Here is a 16018-nt window from a genome sequence, read left to right on the forward strand (position 1 = left end):
AGAAGTATCAACGAGATCGGTAGTATATTCGTTATAAAAAGATTCTGATTCATTCCCTTCAGCTCCAAGAAATAATATACTTAACTAACGCATTAGTTCCGTTGCTTGATGTGAGTATTGAACAGGGTATAGATAATTCGAGAGAAAATTCAGATGCCAGGGTGGATCCTACTCCGTATTTACCAGCGAAAAGGGGCACCCAGATATAGATATGCAATTTCCTTTGGCTTTGTCACGAGCTGGATTTGAACCAACTTCTTGTAGCAAAAGACAGTCCCAGCGAACTACCTTTCATTCTGATCGTGACTGAAAAAAGAAAGAAGAGAAAGAAGCGACTCTCCGGTCGTTCCCTTTTTCTTATTTCACCTATTTTCCCTTGATTCTGTTACAAGGATGAATGAAACTTCTCGTACGAATTAGCTCATTGATTCTTCCTCTTTCTCTTTCTTCGATAATTACATATCTTAAAGCTCCTCCCCCTATTGGTCGAGCGGCTTCGCTCCTCGTAAACTAGTCCGAACGAATGCTTAGTTTGCCTTTCTGAACAAGGGGAAAGAACTGCAACTCAATCATTTCTTATTCTTCCTCTTTCTCTTTCTTCGGAAATTGAAGATTGAAAGGAAACCCAATTGAACATCTTTAGCTCGTAAACTCTTTCTCTATTACCGCAATTTCTCATTCTCAGGGGGTCAGATGAAATGGAACAACTCATTCTCCCTATTTGGAGAGCTGCTTCACTCCTCATAAACCTTGATTCTTCCTCTTTCTGTTACTTTTACCTTTATCTCTTTCTGATTCCTATTTTACCTTTTTCTTCTGAAACATTCCTATAAAGCTCATTTACTTATCCCTCTCGGTAAAGCTGCTTCGCTAGTCTTTACCTCTTCTAAAGTAATATCTTTACCTCTTCTCAAGTAATAAAAGACAGGGTCGAGCGAGAACTGAGAATTGATTCACAGCGGACGGATGAAAGAAAGAGAGAAAGAAGCTACTCCTCGGCCTTGATGATGAATTTACCTTTCTCTTCTATTCTGGTATTTCATCCATCGGTTGTTCAATCAGTCATTCCCTGTATCAGATGAAATTCCTCAACTTCTGACACTTATCGTACTTATTCCAACTAGCAACTCAATCATTTCTTCTTTCACAAGGAATGCAACTTGATCTTGACCTCAGATTCATGAAACTGATCATTTCTTCTCCTCTCCCTATTGGTTGGTCGTTCCCTGCAACTCAATCATTGAAGATTCGGGCTCAGATTCATGAAACTGATCATTTGACCTCTTCTCAAGTAAGAAAAGATAGAATGGAAAGGAAAGGGTCGAGCTGATTCAATTCCCCAACTTCTCATTGTCTCCGTCACTCTTTCTCAGGTTTACTTTATAATCTCTGAACCCTTTGTTGAATTGAGTAAGAGAAGAAAAGGGAAGGAGAAGTATCTTCTTCGGTGGATCCCTCTTGTTTCTGTTTAGTCCCCTTCGTTTCGGAAGTGGTTTCTATTTCTACATCTGTTTCTTCCTCGCTTTCCCCCCTTTCCTCCGTTTCTTAGGTTTCTTTCAGTTTCTTAGTAACAATGGGTGACAGTATTCTGCCTAAATAGTAGACACAGGTAATAAATAAGAGAATACTAAAGATTCGAGCCATAGAATTTCTCAATTCTGAGACAAGGTACTTATTAGATCTAATAAGTACATTAGATCTAATAGAATTATTTTGCTGTATCCAGACTAATATCAATCCAACCCATTTCATGAATAAAATGTGACCAATTAACCAACCAACAAAACTACTTGTTACAAATAACATCTTGTTGTTGCATCGAAACATAGAAATGTTGACTAATCTGACTAACATTGAACTTGGTAAAATGAAATGGTTGAATAATTGAAAAATGAGATTATTCAGGAATACACATTGAATGCTAAGATTACGCATTGAGTTTCTGGTAGTAGATCCATAATCAAAAAAGTGTTTGTGATTGTTCCAGAAGAAATGAAACAAAAGATACGGTAGAGCTAGGACAGTTATTGTATGAGGTCTACCCAATGCTAGATGCGGAGGCGCATAATAGATCGATATGAAATGAGTTGTCCCGTAATAAAACCTGTAGTTGCCGTTGGTATTCTCGACGAAGCCTATATATATACCCACATAAAGTGGGGAGACCCCTTAAAGCAACAAGCGAGAATGGCTAGGTTGATAGCTGGGTTAAAGAAAAGGCGAGTATGAAAAGACGTATCGCGTAACCGTCCCTGTAAGCAGCTGAATTCTTTCTTGATCTATGAACCGACTTGTCTCATTGATACTACTAGGAATTGAATCATTATGGTGGCAAGGAAAAGGGAATGGAAAGGTTGCTCAATCAGGAATTCCCTAACTCTTGATCTAGCTTCTTCCCTGCAACTTAGAGTACTTATTTATTATCGTATTATAAGAAAAGTGCTTTCTTTCTTCTTCAAGGTTGTTAGTTGATCGAGAAACCTCCGCCCAAAGGTGCTTTTTTGAAAGCCGGTCACCGGTAGGCTAAGAACTCTATCAATAGGTTGAGGAAAGCTAGAACTCAGAAGATTTAGTAGGGGAGGATTTTGAGTTTGGTTTGATGATATTATTTAAACGGTGAAGGATCGAGTCCATGCCAGACAAATCCAACATTCGAAAGACGACAATCACAGCATCACGACTCGAAGAACATCACTTGAGGGAGTGAACCCTATGAGATCGATAGACAACCCGTAAAAGGAAGACAAGCAGCAGCGGCTACTGCTTGTCCGGGATCACTGGGACTATTTGATGGTCTGTAACCCAATGACTTGTTCTCGTGAATCAGAATATGTCAGTGTTCCGTTAACCGTTCTTTTCTCACTACCATGGAAGAAAAGCTTTTTTGCTAGAATCTGGTGTGGTTGAGCTAGTGCTTCATACCTTACTGAACGAAGAAGGAAAGGCAATGAATAAAAGGACTATTCCCAGTTAATAGGAAAGAGTATAGATTTTATTGAATCAGCTACAGGTCTCAGGTTCAAATGAGAAATGGGCAGCAATACCTGTCATTCTTAGGATAAGCAGTCTCTGCTTTAACAGGTACTGCTGTGAGTGAGGGAGTAAGGATCAGATGTCACGTCAAAAGTTTTAGATAGTAAATGAAATGGCAGAGTTGCCTTGTGTTGTGAAAAGCATCATCGAGAATTCTATAATCACACCCGGCGAAATAAGGTTTTACCTAAGGACGGTTGCTACTCGAATGCCTAACCTACTCATGTTAGCGAAACTGGAACTGGGATAGCGTCGGGTCATTCTATTGTTTCAGAACTAGGCTTTCTTTCGGTGGAGAAAGAGAGAGATGAGGAGTCAAGTGATCCCAGTCATTAGTCCTATGATCCTAGTTTCGTTTTGTTTTAATTGGCTATAGGTCACGAACGGGAAAAGAGGCTTTCTAATTCTTTAGCAGTCTGGAGGCATACTCCCTTTTCCTGATGATCTTTGGGTCAGGTTGGATCCATTTCTGGGTCAAAGGGCCTATGCCCTCCAGCATAGAAAAAAACCTTCATAGAACAGAGAAAACTCTCGTACTTCTCCAAACATGATCCAAAGTTTCGATGATCTCAAGTCCCTCTCTCGTGATAGGTAGAGAATCCGACCTTTCCTTGACCTTAATTGATGGCATAGCTGGAAAGCCACCCCCAATCATATTGCTAAGTTCTAGATTTACGCTAGGCACAGAAGTGAAGAGTTCCGAGTCTACTTGAGAGCGATGTAAATGAGTGATTTCGTACATTACATTAAAGGTAGGTTGGGGGAGTTTCGTGCATGATCACGAATTGAAAGATGGGAACACGTTGATCTTCTTCATTGATGCGGCCTCAAAAATCAGTGTGCTTGTCTTCCTAGCTAAATTTCTTTTTCATTACACTGTGCATGTCCTCCAAAAGAATATTTCTCAATATATCACTAATGAAAGTCTTGTGAGGAAAGCAAGTGTTATGACTACAAAGACGGCCACTTGCATCTCTTATTGGTATGTTGCAAAAACGATTGATCAAATCAACAAGTTGTGGATTATGAATAATCGTTTTGATTTGATCAATCAGTCTTTCTGTGGGAACAGTTATACAAGAACATGAGCAATCTAGTATAAGAAGTTCTTCCACCCCCCTCCACTCTTGGATTCTTGAGTGGTAAGGAGCAACTGAATCTAATCCTTTAATATTATATGTGGAGAAACAAGAATCACAAAAATATGAAGATGCTGCTAATATTTCAATTAATAAAGCCCCTAGAGCACCAATGACAACATGGTCCTCAAGAACAGTTGGTTCCATAGAAAATGAAGAAGGTGTCCGGTCATCATCCCTATATTGAATAACTAAATGTAGTGGTGAAAGAAAAGGAGTAACTACCAAAAAGCAGAGAATTTTGTATGGATAGAAGGCCTACTTCAGAGAGGTAATTGTTGTCAGAAGTCTTAAATACAGAATGTACTTCATTGAGTTTAAAAACTAATGAATAAAGAGAATATTTTTTGTTACTACAATAAGTCCTAGTTGTTTGATGTAATATAAGCTTTGATTCATTTTTGGTTTTGTATTCATTTGATATTTCAATGAAAATTCCATGTGGGGAAACAGACTCAGTTAGCGCAAGAACTAGGATGATGGTCCCAACCAATATTGAACATGTTTTTTGATTCAAAACAGGTTTAGGATTGATATTGAGAGGATCAAAAGAGTTGAGGGGAAAGAGATCCCTTGCTATTTAATTGAGTGGCTCACCACATGGGCATGGGCTATTCACAGTAGGATGTAAAGAGCAAACATGAGTTAGGTAGGTATCAGAAAGCACGTTTCTTAATAATTGAAAATCCGGGGATGTCCACGCAAATGGATGCTCATTCAGTGGAAGGGGGACACGAATACACATAATACCAATAAATAATACAAATCACAATAACAAAGCGTAGGTCCCGGATATATGCATAATTTAATGCATCTGAGAGCTTAAAGCTCCGTATTCTCTCACTCTTACGGAATACATCCGCTAGATTGAGTTTCCGATTCAATCTACCTTCTAGTGGTAACCGATCACCTTCAATTGGTATAGTGAATCGATTAACATCAATCTTGAGCGGAAAGCAATCTTTCCCTGTCAAAGGTACCCATGGAGCTAGGGTATATTCAACCCTTGTGGATTCATCATAATTGTAGATAAAGGTATTGCTCCCCAGGGCTTTAGCCTTCATTACAGAGCTTCGTAGCTCCGTCTTATATTCGGGGTTCCCCAATAAATCCCTCATACGGAGGAGACTGGGCCCTGATCCACTAAGTTTGTACCATAGAGGAACATTCGAATGACGTCGTATCACTGGTTTCTGTGATGTTAAAGAAAGTAAAAACGAATTCATATTCAAATACAAAATACACACCTCTTCGGGCCTATTGATCAAACTTCCCAAAGAACTTCTTCTGCTCCTCCTCCGAATAGGGAAAGATACCCTATAAATCATCGTTGGTCCTTTTACACACAGTAGATTCTCACAATCCTGGTGGCAGCTTACCAGTTGTGATAAACAATGATACCATTAGACCTAAACTCAGAACATTCTGCTCGATTCCACTAGCATTCATAGTTATCTCAGTAAAAGGATACTGATGTTCAAAGGCAGAGAGTACCAATGCCGAAACATCGTTAGGTGTACCTAATGAAAAATCCCGAAAGTACGGGGTATGTATAAGATCATAAGGTTTCATGGTGAACATTGGGTGATCAATTGGTAGTTGATTCACTAAGCCTGGTATAAAGCTATACCAGACAGCACAGCCAAGACCTAAAATTGACGCAACAAAGATACGAAAAAAATATCCATTATATTATAATGGCTTATTACATCAATAACTTGACTTTGATCAAGGTGATTAAAAACATCTGACACAGAAGTTCCAAAGAACATAATTGATTGATAATCCGTGATGGCAAGTAGTTCTTTACTTAAAGAATCTAACCTAGCCAAGTCTAAAAGAGATAAATCAAAACTATGAGTCAAATAAGGACTCGGATCTGGTAATCGATAATGAAATTCCAGGCCTTTCATATACTCATGGTATGACTCGGTTCCCTGGACCGTAGCAACCAATACTTCCCACCGGGTTTTCCTATTTCGGGACTATATGCAAGATGCAAATGCATGCAATGCTTAGGTGTAGTGAGGTGGTGTGTGCTTATTGAAAATAGGTGAACCCTAAGTTTCTACATATTCTATTTTGAACAAAGGAAACAAGAACAATGGGAATGTTGGTTCATTTTCAAGTCAAGCTATTGAGAAGCCAAAAACCATAGATTTGAGGCTTCTATTCCCCAGTGGAGTCGCCAGCAGTAGCGCCTGCATTTTGTTTGGCACCGCTTGCCACATCATCACGACTTTGGCCACAAAGCCCTATCAAAAGAGGAGAAAAAGGGGTTTAGAGTCGCCACCTAGGCATAGGGCCTTAGAACTCAAGAATTTGACTCCGAGTCTACCAACCATTGGTTCGGGTAAGGCCTTCCTTTATATATTCCAGTATAGTAGCGGGGCGTTAGCGCAGGCAAGAAAACGGAAGAAGCAAGTCATTCATTTTACTGAAAAAAGTCAGTCATTCAGAATTTCGTATTACATAAATATGTGACGATTTTTCTTTAAGTAAGAGATTGGCCATCGCCCAAAGGCGGCTCATTGAGCCGGTCATGGGTTGCTAAGAGCCTTTCCTCACTTTAGAAGAAAAGCCACTTGATTTATTAGTAAGGGGACGAATATTCGTTGTATATCTATATTGGACTTTCGATTTAGCGTTGTTTTTTTTCAGTATATATAATCCAATGTTTAGTGAGATGACTTTCCTACTGACGGAATCGCTTGAATTAGTTGAAGGAAAGGAGGTGGCTGGTCTCACTGGAGAGGAGAGTTTTGACAGCGAGGGAGGCAGGGGTGCGTGCGTCTGCTGGTATCGTATATAAGAGAAAGGCTGCATTTAGGAGTGATCTTTCCCTCTTCTTCAAGCTAGTGGTGATCTCACTTTCGAAAGAGAGTCTCGATGTGCTTAGTAGCGCGTAAACAGAACACGTAGCTCCATAGCGGAACTAGTCACTGGCTACAGGTTTCTTTCCTACCGGACCGGAGGCAGCCGAGAATGTTATGTCAAAAAAAAGGACCAACGACGATGAAGGAGTAGAAAGAAGAAGTAGGGGCTAGCCTGCCTTTTTTTTATAAGAGTAGGGGCGAAGCAGCTCGACCGAGAGGAAGAGGGGCGGCATCGAATGATTACGATCTCGACAAAGAGACAAAGCCAAGAGGGGAGAGCACTTAGACAATTCACTTTGAGTACAGGGAAGTCCGCTGGTAGGAATTCCTCAGGGTGTATTACGGGTTTTCACCGAGGGGGTGGATCGAAGCGATTGCAGCGAAGAATTGATCTGAAACGAAGCACTTTGTCTATGGGCATTGTGGAAAGAATAGAATATGACCCTAATCGTTCTTCTCGGATCGCTCCAGTACGATGGAAAGAGGGGGTCCGCCAGAGGAAATGCAAGACGATAGAGGAGTTCGCTCCGCCGCGTAAGATCCTCGAACCTACCACGACCACCATCCGCGGCCTATTTTCGTTCTCTTCCCCGCCCGGGAAGGTGGATCAAAGAAAGGTAGCTTGCTTCTCTCCTGGACGGATGGCGGCTTATGTAGTGGTCGGCCTTCCTACCAGGATGCCTCCTTGGTCGAAGAGCCCCTTTACTAGTACTAGTAAGGGCGCAGGAAGCAAAAAACCTTGCACGAAGGACATTTTCTTCTCCGCCTTCTCCTCTCAAAAGACCAAGGGAGAGACAGCATCCCTTTCCTTCGGTAGCTCTTTTGGTTTCCCAAGGTTAGCGGTAGCTGGGGCAAAGCCCGCTTTCTTCGCTCCGCGAATGAGAGAGAAACTCAGAGGAAAAAACACGTTCTCTCTTTGCGAGGTCCGAAAGTGGAGAACGCATAGCATTCTCTGGGCACATAGGATTAAACGTAAAGCTGCGCTTTCTTGGCGGAGTTTTAGGCGGCAAGAGACTTTAGGGCTTGTTGGAGGTGCTGAGCATAACGAATCGAAACCAGAGACGGATCAAGGTAGCTTACCTGCCAAGCCGATAGGCGAAGGGCCGAAGGATGGAGCATGCAAAGTCAATCGTGCACCTGTCGTGTGACCCGTTGGTCCTAAGCAATGTCTTACGCGAAGCGACCCACCTAGAAAAGCTCGCCTTTATGTTAGGAGGGCACTAAAATGGAACTTCGATCGGATGCGGGTATCCAATCCCGCCGCTGAGATGTCAAGCGGATTCCTGGGCGTTGACGAATGGCCGGCCACCTTTTACGTTAGAAGAGCAAAAGGCCCGGGGCATAGCTGGATGAACCAATGTGAATGAGTGTAAGCTTTGTGACCCGAACACGATTGGTGCTGACCACACTAGGTGCTACCGTGGTAGCAAGAGAGGCCAGGCGGTGACAATTGAGAGGTTGTCACTGAGCATTCCTAGTCACACGGGAAGAGAGGTCAAATGGCAAGGCCATACGCCCGTTTGGCTCCTCGCGGAGTATAGCTCACATCCAAACATCTGATTGGGGAACGAGGCAACGCCCATGAAGCTCCGGCGGAAAGGGAAGGCCTGCCAGGCCATATGCTCATGGGTGCAGGATTCTTCGAAAAAGCGCGGGCTGACTCGGAGACCTGGGACCTTGGCTTAGCAACGAATGAAGAGGAGCTCTTCGAGCTTTCTCCACCAGTGGCTTATGTAGTGGTCGGCCGGCGGAAAGCTCGCTAAGCTTCGCTTCCCTCCCCCCCCTTCTCCTCTCCCTATCGGTCGAGCGTCTTCGAACCTTCCCTTTTTCAATGAAGTGGAAAGTCTTCACTTAGTAGTCGGCATTCTATAAGTGACTTGTCGAGTCTACGAAGCTTTGCTTCTTGTAGTCGGCCCGTAATGCCTCCCTTCATTTGCTTGCCTCCTTCCAGCTCAGAATGCCGTTCGCCTTTACTTAGTATTGAGTATTAAGTAGCTAAGTTGACAAAGGTGAACAGCCCCCTCTTCCTTATAGTCGTAAAGGGCCTCTCAGAAAAGCCAGGAAGGAGGCATTCGAAAGGCCGACCACTACACGGACTCTATACTAAGTCATGAGCGATAGCGAAGCCAAGCCTTCGCCTATAGGCGAAGGGACGAAAGCCCGACAAAGGCCTATGATATAGTAAGAAAGTACGAAAATCAGTACATTAAGGTTACAAAGTAACTTAGCCGTCTACAAAGGGAAAGGCGTCGGTACGGAGTCACGTCAACTGTGGATATATACTAGGTAGGCTAGTTGGAACGGAGTCTTAAACTATGGACTGAGACTACACTAAGGAACAAAGAAGCTTGACTGAGCAAAGAAGTCAAGGAACGAAGCTGTTTCTCTAATAATAGCCACTTATTATAGTTGGCAAGGCTTTTTTGAAAGTTTTTTTTTTTCTATTTAGAGAGAGGGGGCTTTAAGTTCTTAGGAAGAGCCGTACGAGGCAGCTCACGTACGGTTCGGGAGCCGAGCCTCAGCACAGGGACTTAGGTCAACACTTATTTAATAGCCAGTCATCAATTGGAAGCGGGCAAGATGGTGATGAATTGCGATTGGTCCAAACCTTCGACCAGCGACTTATTGCGACCCGCCCAGAATGGCCATACATACTAAGACCTTATTCACACAGCGAAGAAAGGCCGAATGGAAGGGGGCAGTCAGCTGGCTGCTTCTTGGCCACGCCCCCCCGCAACTAGATACGAGATACTTTATCTAAATTCTCAAATAGGAAATTGCATACCATTTGCCGATATACGTATAGGAACATGGGTACATGATATAGAATGTCATCCAGGTCAAAGCGCAAAGCTGGCTCGAGCCGCAGGAACTTTTGCTAAAATAATGAAGGAACCAGCACCCCCTACACTCTCTCTTAGGCTTGTGCGGCTACCTTCGGGTGTTGAAAAACAAATAAAGTCCCTCGCCATTATTCTATTGGTGGTAGCGCTACTTTTTCTCTGGAGCTACTGTATTAATCAATTAGTGGCGGATACTGGTTTTCTCTTTGTGCATCGTTCGGGATTGATGCGAGTAAAATCGAACTACATTGGGATTGATTCCGAGGTTGAATCGGTAGGTAAGTCAAACACAAGAAAGAAGTTCGACCTCAGCCCAACAGGTGTATGCATTCATAAAAGATGAAGTCCTACGTGATAAGCAAGAAGATAAGGGAAGAAAGAAGAAAAGAACAGATATTTCTCGTTCAACGAGTTTCAAAGAACATCTATTGTTTGCTCGGGAAAATCAATGTAACATACTATTTGACTCTGTTTAACAGATATTCTTCTTTACAGGTACAATCAATACAATAGTGAGAGGTAATAGCAGAGTTACTTGTTCTCTCGGTAACAGAGTTGGTAACATAGAACATTACAGATAGAACAGGTATTCTTCTTTTCACATTTATTCTGAACTGTAGAACTTCGTTGGCAAAATGTACCGAATTTGGCTTCTGCAATCATTGCTGCAGAAAGAATGGTAGATGACATGGAAAAACATACTCATTCGCACAAACAAAGGGGAAACTTCTTCGAGGCAACAAGACGGGTGGAGTGGAGAGCAAAAGAAAGGGGAAGAACATGCTACCAAAGAGCTGGGAACAAGCCTGGTAAACCTAACAAAGGGTTGGGGTTGTTTCATTTGTGGAGGCCCTCAAAGAGCCCGTGACTGCCCAAATCAAGATAAATTGAGTGCATTGATCGCAGATGACAGACAGGGGGAGAAGTTCGCTTCTTACCCCCCGTATGCTTCACACATTCAGTCTTTCTTCTCCCTTACGTGATAGGGCTCTAAAGCCAAGTGCTTGCTTCAGTTACAACCCTGAATTGAATGGGGTGGGTTCGGTTCGTTCGAAACTATTCTTTAAATCTGACTTTAGGGCCTAAACGTTTATGGTCAATAAAGGAAACATTCGCAACACCGCTTATCTTCTATACTCTCCGCTAAGCTCCTCGGCAACAAACAGGACTCTTATAGACGAGATCTATTCTCTTAGCTCGGTGTACTCATGGTAAGAAAATCTAGGTACTGGAAACATCCCCGAGTTTGGGAATTTTCAATTTGGGTGACGGTATTCTGCCTAAAGAGTAGACACAGGATAATTAAGAGTATAAGCTCGATCCGCCTTCACTTACACAATTTCTTGAGTTAGACCTAAAATAGACGCAGAAAGGACTGATAGTGCTTCCATCCTATCTATTGAAAACAAGAGCATAGAAGTAGCTGACAGGCAGGGTAGCTGACTTGCTCTTCCTACTCCCGTATGTTCTTCTTTCTATTCTTTTTTCCAATGAGAAGAAGGACTTGCGTAACCCCTGGCTCAAACCCACCCGTTAGAGCAGCGAGCTGGTTACTGCTTGAAGTCGAAGGCGGGAAAGGGGTAATGCATAGAGGATTGGACGGGCTTGCTTTAACCGAAGGGGGAGAAAGAAAGGAGTACGAAAGAAAGACTGATTGGAAGACAGGGCCTTTCTTCAACTCAAAAAGGATACAATGAAAATGGAAGAGAAGTAAGGGGTGAGGATATATCCATAGTAATGAGAACCCCTGTCTTGCTATTTTCCTTAGGCTTTCAAGTAGCAGTACCCGTCTATGCTATCTTTGCTGGAGTTCTTTCTTTCCTTTCTGGAGTTCACGACTTCTTGTTTGATAGCTCGCTGCGTGACTTTCTGGATGTTAAACCCTGAGGGATGTAGCTAACTAAGGCAGTCTGGATGCTAGCCAAGAGCGGAGCAACACCTTGCCTGCAAGCTTTATGAGATTGTAGCTTTCTTCTATTTAAAAAAATGGATAGCTAGATAGGTAGAGTCCTTACTTTGAGTCTCAACACTTATTAGTTCTTTAGTCAGAAGTGAAGGTCGCTTGGTTCTGATAGGGAATGACACTGAGAGATAGGAAGAAGCCCATGCAAAATCAGTAGATCGGGAAAAGGGAGTCAACGGGGGCAGTTAGCCCGGTCGATAGATGCGGTGCTGAGGTCGCACTTCTCTTTATGAGTCTGTCCATTCGAGCAGTTTGTCGGAAAGAGAGCAGTGGATGAACTATCCCAATCTCTATCTTGAGTACCTGCGCTTACTGATTCAATTACAAGTGGTGGTTGACTCTTGATTCAATTCATCTGCACTGCTATCCCATTCCCCTAAGAGCAAAGATAGACGGTGAACCAATCGAATCAAAAAGCAAAGAATTTAGTTGGTGATGCTTACTTCAGAAACAAAGCCATTAGTCTCACTCAAGAAGTCAGCTGCCTCTCTTCTTCTTCTTCCTCTGCTTCAGGCGTGGGCAGAGCTTTTTATGTCTACCCTATTCGGTTTCTTGATTCCGAGACGAACTCCACCGCATCTTTCTCATGACGTTTCTCCTTCTCAAAACTATCTTCCCCACTGTGTCCTTCTGGAGATGGGATTGCGTTTCTGATCACCTCTAATGCGGATTCTTTCTGCCCCGGGTATATGGGTCTCCCAGAACTGGCCTTAGATGGGGAAGATTCATTCATCGCTGTGGAATTTGATACCAGTTTCGACCCTTCGCTTGTTGACATCAATGGGAATCATATAGGTATTGATGTCAACCATATAGGTATATAAGCGAGGGCGTATCTTTGGCTTCCGTTAATGTTGTTTCAAGGGGGATTGATTTGACCAGTGGGAGACAGATAACGGTTTGGATTGAGTACAGAGATGCAATGAAAATGATCCGGGTGTGAATCGGGTACTCGCCGATTAGGCCTCCAAGTCCTCTTCTTGTTGCCCAAATTTACCTCTCCAAGCAATTAAAAGATTGAATGCATGTTGGTTTCTCTGCCTCTAACGGACAGGGCTCAACAGTTCACATTGTTGATTGGTGGCAATTCAAGACCTTTGGGTTTCTTCCATCTGGTGGAGAAGTGGCTATTAAAAGGTTTGAGAGGGCCAATGGAATTGATTGCGTGCGCAATCCTTGAACCACAGAGTTTGAAACAATGGTGGGTTGTTTACGGCACAAGAACTTGGTTCAGCTTCAAGGATGGTGCTGTGAAGATACTGAGTTAGTCCTGGTTTATTATTACTTACCCAATGGAAGCCTCAGCAATATTCTCCACAGAAACTCCAATTCGACGAGAGTCCTGTCATGGAAGCAAAGATTTCATATCGTTTTGGGGGTTGCTTCTGCTCTTACTTATCTGAATGAAGAATGTGAGAGGCAATTCAATTCAAAGAAAGAAATGTGAAGACTTGCAATATATTGCTTGATGCGGAGTTCAATGCTAAGCTTGGGGATTTGGGTCTGGCAGAAGTTTATGAACACAGTTCGAATACAAGAGAAGCTACTATACCGGCAGGAACAATGGGATATCTTGCACCTGAGTATGTTTATTCGGGTATTCCCACTGAGAAGACAGATGTTTACAGCTTTGGTGTGGTAGTGTTAGAGGTGGCAACGGGGAGAAGGCCTCTTGATGATAATGGAATTGTGGTTGTTGACTGGGTCTGGGACCTGTGGAAAAAGGGGAAACTAATTGAGGCAGCTGATTCGACGGTTGATGGGGAAGAAGGGGTGGAAATGGAAAGGATGCTGATGATGGGACTTTCTTGTGTGCACCCAGACAAAAAAGGTGAGCGCCGATGAAGGAAGCTGCAAGGATTCTTAGAGGTGAAGCACCACTCTGTGTTGCCGGTGAGTAAACCAAGAGTGGGCATTTGACCAGTTTTACCTGAATCTGAAGAAATATTGAATCTCGGTGGAGATCGTCCCAGTCTTGATGATGCACTGTATATGACCCAACGGAGCCAATTTAGCTAAGACTTGCTCAGGAAAGGCCACATTACTTCAAATGGTTGTCAGTATGGGGTCTTTGTTGCAGTTGGTATCAGACATGGTTGAAGCTTGTTAACCAACACCAGTCTTCAATTTTTTATATCGGTGGAATTCCACCTTTCAACAAACCTCAACGAAGAAGTTGTGTTTCCTTTAATATAGTTTTTTATAACTATTCCTCTCCTTATAGTCGAGTGTATTATATAACCTCTGTAATGCCCGAAAATGAAGTATGAATTCCAAATTCTTATCTATTTCATTCTCATTTTTACCGTTATGCACCTATTTCTGCTTATTTCTTGTTGTATAATTTTGATACCTGTTGTCGACTTATTGTTAAGACTCTTTTTTATTTCATAGTTTGAAACTGTATTAACGCTCACCTCCACCCCAAGGGCTCAGGCCCTGGTAGGGGTGGAGTCGAGCTAGCCCAGATATAGTCTTTCAGTTCCTTTCTGATAAACAATACTACTCATAACGAAAAAGATCTCGATTTATTTACAGACAGATATCGTGTGTACTGATTGACCAGATGCGACCGATACCTGTTGACAGATGACAGACAGAAGAGCGGGAAGTAGCATATCTTTCAAGAAAAAAATTATGTTACTTACAAGCAAGTCGCCCCCCCTTGAATAAAATAAAAGCAGCTATCTTGAATAAAAGAGGGAAGCGGTATTGATTGGATTGACGGATTGAGGACGTCAGTCATGCTTTACCAATTTCCAATACCTACAGTTGATCTTGCTGATGTAATTTGAGCATAAAAAGCTTCTATTTCTTTAGCACCTCTTTAGCACCTAGTCATGCATGCTGACCGAAGCACCTGTACTTCAATCGATTAACCAAGCACGGGAGATATTCGCTAAAAAGATAACCGGGATATTGAATATGAATAAAAGAAAGAAGGGTCGTAGACAGATGAGCGTTTGCGACCGTTTACAAGAGTGAATACCGAAACAGACAATTCCAGATGCCCTCAGACAGATGCCACTAAACAAGTAAAGGACAACGGACGGTTTTCGTTGATATGGCTTGGACCGGTGTGACGATAGAGCTCAAATCAATTGAATACCGTTCGTGCCCTACGGCTATTCCATAGCTATCGCGGCTCACCTCCCGGCAGACTGTTCGCTTATCAGCTCACCTCGTCCCCTTACGGCCTTCTTTGCTTGTTCGCCTATCGGTGAAATAGCAATAGCAGCGGAATCCGTCCTCTTCGTCGCTTACATCTTCTTCTTGTTTCAGTTATGTCTGTTGGTATACTTGGAGATGGCGAAAGAAAAGCATTCGAGACATATCCTAGGAGTTGGTTGCTCTTTCCCCCCAGTCTCGATTTCTCCAAAATGGCGTGCGGCGAACAAGTACGCTTCGAACAGGAGCTCCATTCTTTACTTATGCCCGCTGTGTCAAGTATCATCTAAGGACTTCGATCGCTTCACTCAAGTCAAGATGAACTATGAAATTAAACAGCCACTTCGCTTTACAGCCATGTTTGTTCGCCTATCGGCTCACCTCTAAAGCCCCGCTATACTTCCATTATGGCCCAGGCTCACCCTATACAAGGACTTATTAGGTTCCTGTTCGCGACTATTGAACACCTATAAGCTCTTTCTTGTCAAGGTTGAAGACCTGATGAGCATTAGGCCTCTCTCTCTTTGGTTGCGATAGTAAAGCAAACCCTATTTATTTCACCGATAGGCGAAGGGTCAAAGTCAAGGTTGTGTATTTCACATTAGTGTTGATAATAAATAGGGCATTTTCAATGATTTTCTCGGTATTGTTCCAAAACCAATCTACTGTGCTACGCGACGAAGAACATGTCAAAAAGGTAGTAGTCAACACGACGAATAGCCCGGGGGTGAGCTGATAGGCGAATAAGATGCCGATAGGCTCAGAGGACGAAGGAGTAAGTAAGGCGAAGAGGACAAAGTCAAGTAGTTCGTTCCGCTATACCAAAAGGAGGGGCTTTAGAGGCGACTTGACTTCTCCGCTTCGTGGGACTCCGCTCCTAAAGAAAGGATGCTTTCATTCAAGAAGAGATCCATATCTCTGCTTCGAAGGGACAGCACGAAGGTTACAAGGAAAAAGCCTTGCTACGAGCTCGTATATGGATATCCAGCCTTAGTC

General features: G+C 42.9%; 2 pseudogenes across 1 annotated transcript; one reads left to right on the plus strand and one right to left on the minus strand.

The window, feature by feature from the left end:
* Positions 1-1267: 1267 nt before the first annotated feature.
* On the minus strand, positions 1268-6085 carry LOC150034214 (uncharacterized; annotated as a pseudogene). The gene is made up of 5 exons (XR_016531744.1): positions 5882-6085; positions 5803-5821; positions 5574-5692; positions 4943-5365; positions 1268-2135 (listed from the first exon to the last, which is right to left on the minus strand). The product of XR_016531744.1 is annotated as an uncharacterized LOC150034214 (transcript).
* A 6481-nt stretch (positions 6086-12566) lies between these two features.
* LOC150034215 (L-type lectin-domain containing receptor kinase S.6 pseudogene) lies at positions 12567-14533 on the plus strand (annotated as a pseudogene).
* The last annotated feature ends 1485 nt before the right edge of the window (positions 14534-16018 follow it).

This window comes from Benincasa hispida, chromosome 9 (assembly GCF_027475165.1).
Source record: "Benincasa hispida cultivar pf3 chromosome 9, pf3_genome.v1.1, whole genome shotgun sequence".
NCBI lineage: Eukaryota > Viridiplantae > Streptophyta > Magnoliopsida > Cucurbitales > Cucurbitaceae > Benincasa > Benincasa hispida.